We start from the raw sequence: 6,439 nt of genomic DNA, 5'->3' as shown, positions 1-6,439 counted from the left end.
TGTAGATTCCATGGTTTGTGATGCGATATCGCCGTCAATCATACAGTGGTGTCTTGCCTTTATCTGAAATATAAAAGTAGCACGTGGCTTGAGTAGTTTAAGAAATATTCAGTAACTGATCCCACGGTTAGAAAATGCAAACACATGCAACATGAATCAAACCTATGATTCAAAACTGTATTCTCTTTGGCAGCTTTCCAGTCCGAGTCATCGGATGTGTATTTACTATTATACACACAGTTCATACGCGCAAATATGAACCCACCAAGTGGTTCGCACACCCCTGGACCTCGTACTGGTCAGGCTAGCATCTCTAGTGCTGTTGTCGGACACCCGAAAGGAATAGCAACCGTCGTAGTATCATATTAAACATGCAATCAGTTTCCTTTTCGTAACGTATGCGTCCGTACTCATCATGTTACTTGAACGTTACCAAACGCACCAAACTCGAACTCTAAGAAATAAAAAAAATAAAAAAAATAAAAATAAAAATAACTTTTTTTTTTTCTCTCATTATTTTAAAAACAAAAGGTTTGCTTTTCCCAATAAATTGTCTTTTCCTTTAAATAATGTGTATTTATTTATTTATTTATTTATTTATTTATTTATAGTAAGTTCTTTCCTTTAAAAAATTCTGTCAACTTTTAATTAATAAAAATAATATCTCCGTACGGTCGAATATATACACTTTTAGAAAGGTTGAGTTTTAGATGCTTAAATATATTAATAAAACATTAATTTAATAATAGATTGATTTTTTTATTTTAAATCCTACTTTCTACCCATTTTAAAAATAAATATGGAGATATAGGGAATAAGAATATTCGATAGAATCGGAATTAAAAAATAAAAATATAAAGAATATTCATCCCGATAAACTATGCATTACATGTGAGAGTCTCACCTTGGTTGGAGAGGAGAACGAAACACCATTTATAAGGGTGTGGAAACCTTTCCCTGTTAGACGCGTTTTAAAGCCTTGAGAAGCCCGAAAAGGAAAGCCCAAACAGGATAATATCTGCTAACGGTGGATCTGGGCCCACCGGACTATGTGCCAGCGAGGAGGTTGTTCCTCGAAGGGGGTAGACACGAGACGGTGTGCCAGTAAGGACGTTAGGCCCCAAAGGGGGGAGGGTGGATTTTGAGAGTCTCACATTGGTTGGGGAGGAGAACGAAGAGGATGTTGTTCTCCGAAGGGGGTAGACACGAGACGGTGTGTCAACGAGGAGGCTGTTCCTTGAAGGGTGGTAGACACGAGATGGTGTGCCAGTAAGGACGCTAGGCCCTATAGGGGGTGGATTTTGAAAGTCTTACATTGGTTGGAAAGGAGAATGAAGAGAATGTTGTTCCCTGAAGGGGGTAGATACGAGACGTTGTGTCAGCGAAGAAGCTGCTCCTCGAAATAAGGTAGACACGAGACGGTGTGCCAGTAAGGACGCTGGCCCCAAAGGGGGTGGATTTTGAGAGTCCCACATTGGTTGGGGAGGAGAACGAAAAGGAGGCTGTTCCCCGAAAGGGGTAAACACGAGACGGTGTGCCAGTAAGGACGCTGGGTCCCAAATGGGTGGATTGTAACTTTTGAATGTTATTTAAGTTTTATGATATTTTGGTTATTAATATAATATTTAATGTAGATAAGTATATTTTTTTAAAATTATTAAAAAAACAAACAACCCAACTTCAAAATAGAGAGTTGGGTTGGGTTGTGACCGGGTCATTCTACTCACCACCTCGATTAAACTCAAAATTTGAATGGGTAAAAAAAATTTCGACCCAACCCCTATGCACCCGATCTTCCAAGAAAAAGTAGGTTCTGGTTCATGTTCGGGTATGATCTTGTAATAATCTAAGCTCACCGCTAGCCGATACTGTATTCTTTTGGTTCATGTTCGGGTATAATCTACACAAGGTTTTTAAAACGCATCTACTAGGGAGAAGTTTCTACACCTTTATAAGGAATGATTTGTTCCCTTCTCCAACCAATGTGGGATCTTACAGATCAAATCTGATATGCTTCTGTTCGGGTCTAGATTGGGTTGAGTCGAGTGGATCTATTTTTAGTTGTGGGGCAAGTCAACTTCTAAAGTCAACAATCAATAGAATTTGCTCGATATGAGAAATTTTGCTCGATGTATCTCGGTTCTCTCGACTTAGGTCATTTTCTTCCTTCTAAGTCTAATTTGATTTTTTTTTCTTTTCTCAATTTGGACTATTTTTTAACCAATTTTTCAAATTTTGATGATGCTAATACTTATTCTTATTCAAGCACCTATCTTGAGGTAAGTGAATTTATTGTTGAAATGCAATATGCTCGGTTTTGAACGAACTCTTTGCTGTACGTGATGTCACATTGTCGTTCTTGTATGAATGCTCGCCATATTATTAGAAATGAACACACGTTAGTCATGGAGCTGGTATGAACGTTTTATGAAAGATAAATGTTATCCATTATTTTTAAATGATGTATTTATGTCAGTCGCACGTTTACGATATTGCATCATATATCAAAATTGATGTTTTATACTCGTCGGATCTCATGTTTGTGTGTGGTTCATATATAGACACGAAAAATTAAATTAAAATATTAGTAAATTTTTGTTTATTTTTAATTACTAATGAGAAAATTAAAAATAGAGAATAAATATAAAAAAATTCGTGTTGATAAGTTGTGGGACCCACCACAAATTTAATATATATATTAATATGTTGATTTAAAAGTTAATAAGAAAATAAACTTGATGTATACTTTTTATTTTTAAATGATAAAATTTTAATTTTTTTATTAAATATATTAAAATATAATCTAATTACTTAATTTTGAGTTCGATTATTAAAACCAAATTACTTTCGACGTGGGCTTGGATTTTGGGCTCATCCTTTCGACGTGGACGTGAGGTCAGGCCCAATTGTTTCTTTAGCCCAATTGTATTATAGTTGGGCTTGATAATTTAGCCTTTGGGCCCAATTACCATAGTGGGCTTTGATTGTATTAGAGTTTCTTTAGCCCAATTGTTCTTATTTTATCCGCCCATAAATAAATAAATAAAATGTCACAGGTTACAATAAATTACTTACTGATATTGGTTACAAACATTTAATATTTTTAATAAGTAAGGTAGGGTTGGGTTAAGTTGTGACCTTATTTTGAGGTTGGTCCAGTGAATTTAACAAAAAGTTAACTGGCAAATTAAATCGAATTTTTCAGTCTTTTCAAATATTCAACCTAATCCAAACCGAAGAATAATTAACCCAACTCAACGTTTATGGTTTGAGTTTGGTAGTCCCGATGGATTGAGTTATCAGGTCACATAAACGCCCCAACAAAATAACAATTTGATTATAGATTCTGCCTGATCTCGAAACAATAAGGGTAAAATTGGAATTTTACATGATAATAATGTAAAAATGTGAGATCCCACTTTAGTTGAAGAGGAGCACGAAACATTTTTTACGAGGGTAAAATTGGAAATGTTTCTTTAGTGGATACGTTAGGAATACACCTTTGACTCAAGTTAAAAAGAGAAAATAATAATAATAATAATAATGATTTTGGTAGAGAAAATGTGGTCGAATAAATGGGTCACATAATGTAAAAAAAGGTAGCATGGCCAAAAGTTTGCCTCCATAATCATTTGAGTTAGGAGGATCCAACGTTCATAATTCCTTTTACTCTTTCCACTTTTCCCGCTCGTCTCGGATACCCGAATGATTTTATTAAGGTGTAAGATTAAAGGAATAATTGATTGAATTAGAGATGCGAGTGTCGTACCATGGCTCGGGTATGCAAGAAACGATAGCGTTTTTAGTGCTTTGAGGTCTTTTAGCTGAAACTAAAGAAACCTGCTCGAGTATAAGCTTTGAAAGTCGATAATATACTGTTAAGAATGAGATAGAAAATATAATTGGGAAGGTGTGTATTATCATTGATATTGATATCCTTTAAATAGGATACAAGCCAGTACAAATGAGGAAAATATAAAATAATTAAATACTAGAATAAAATAAAATATACTATAAATCTAACCATAAATGGAAGAATATTAAGATATAATATCTAGGATATATTCCATAAATAATATATCTCAACACTCCCCCTCAAGTTGGAGAGTGTATGTTAATCACGTCCAACTTGTCTTTCACTCTTGTCTTCTCAGTAATGAAAATATCCGTAAAAAAAATAGACCGCCTTTGATTGGTTTGCATTTTTAGACTTTCAAGAAATTATTGAATTTTCAAGAAAGATGCAAGACTCAGAAATAGACCGCAATGATTGACTCGAGGATTGGTAACTTGTCCCATTTAATTTGATTTGGAACAAGTGAATATCCTCCCTGATCACTTCTCGGTCCATGCATAAATGCTTTAGAAATAGACTGCAATGATTGACTCGAGGATTGATAACTTGTCCATTTAATTTGATTTGGAACAAGTGAATATCCTCCCTGATCACTTGTTGGTCCATGCATAAATGCTTTAGTGGATAATGACACCAAGATCGGTGCTTTGGATCACTTGAGAGGCTGTGAAAGAAAATACGAACATCTTGAATATGTCACCTTAGAGCTTGGTGAGAAATTTGAAGATGCTTATAACGTATTCTTGATATTGGATGATTGACGATGGTAAAGACTTCACTGATTGGTTAGGGTTTGGCTTTAGGTAATACTCCCCTTGGACTCAGAGTCCAAGGGGGTATTAGGAATACCACGATCGATGCTTTGATATTAGGAATATCAAGATCGGTGCTCTGATACCATGTTAAGAATGAGATAGAAAATATAATTGGGAAGGTGTGTATTATCATTGATATTGATATCCTTTAAATAGGATACAAGCCAGTACAAATGAGGAAAATATAAAATAATTAAATACTAGAATAAAATAAAATATACTATAAATCTAACCATAAATGGAAGAATATTAAGATATAATATCTAAGATATATTCCATAAATAATATATCTCAACATATACCATACTGTTATAGAAATACGAACACGGTAGAAAAGTAAAAAAAATGATCGAGCTGTACTCATAGATGAGAACGTGAGAATGTGGGTTGCAAATTAAACCATCGACCCTTTAAAAAGATTCGTTAGAGCCATAAATGGTCGATGATATGTATTGAATTGGAGTACACGAGAAATGATCGTGTTTTTATTGGTTTGAAGTTCTTTAGCTGAACTCGAAGAATGTTTTTGTGGGTTTAAACTAAAATATGATTAGCTAACAGATATTGTCTTCTTTGGACTTTTCCTTTCGGGTTTCTCCTCAAGGTTTTTCCACACTCTAATTTATTGTGCGATCCCACATCGGTTGGAGATGAGAAAAAAGCATTCCCTACAGAGGGTCGGGACTTCTCCCGAGCATACACGTTTCAAAATCATGAGATTAACGGCGATACGCAACAGCCCAAAACAGACAATATCTACTAGCGGTGGACTTGGGTTGTTACAAAGTCGTTCCCCTTTCTAACAGATATAGGATCTCACAATCCACCCTCCTTGGGCCGAGCGCTCTCATTGGCACACTGCCAGATGTTTGTCTATGATATCATTTGTAACAGCTCAAGCTCACCAGTAAACATATATTCTCCTATTTGTGGAGTAACGGTTAAGTCCCAATGCCGTCCGTTGATTTCGGAAGGACCATGCGTACAACTGTGTGAGTAATGTACCGTAACAAAACCCAACTACTTTAAGAGGTCCGACGTGAAGGACAATGTACACGTGTCATTATTACATTTGTTTCAGATAATGTATTTAATAAGTCAACATTCTTCTTTAAAACTCAAAGCCTTTGACTTATTTAATATTAAATTATTAATGCCGTATGGGGCTTCTGACGGTGCTTCGTTTATTGACGTCCGAATTTAAACCCTTCTTCCCGCCGTTAAGCAACGGCCGTTGTCTTAGAATCTTTTCCATTTTTTAAATTTTAAATTTGAATATTGTTTTTTTGTTTATTTATTGCATTTGTTTTATTTGTGGATAAAAATAATATTGGAATTCGTACCTCATCCCTTATAAATATATATATATATATAAATATATATATTATTTATTTATTGGTTGTTTTTATTTACATTTTTTATTTATTATTTATTAAAGAGTATATTCTTTTTACTATGCTTTTTTTTTTTTTTAAATAATTTTCTTGGCAATATTATGAGATGGGATTTATTTGATTATACATGTATATTTGTTAACGGTAGCAACCCAAACCCACCGCTAGTAGATATTGTCTTTTTTGGATCTTCCTTTTCAAGCTTTCCTTCAAGGTTTTTAAAATGCTTCTGCTCGGGAATGGTTTCCACACCCTTATAAAGGGTGTTTCGTTCTCTTCCCCAACCACTCAAGGTTTTTAAAACACGTATGTTCGGGAATGATTTTCACACCCTTATAAAGAGTGTTTCGTTCTCTTCCCCAATCAATATGAAA

Source organism: Cucurbita pepo, chromosome LG06 (assembly GCF_002806865.2).
Source record: "Cucurbita pepo subsp. pepo cultivar mu-cu-16 chromosome LG06, ASM280686v2, whole genome shotgun sequence".
In the NCBI taxonomy this organism is placed as follows: Eukaryota; Viridiplantae; Streptophyta; class Magnoliopsida; order Cucurbitales; family Cucurbitaceae; genus Cucurbita; species Cucurbita pepo.
This window is presented reverse-complemented; position numbering follows the sequence as displayed.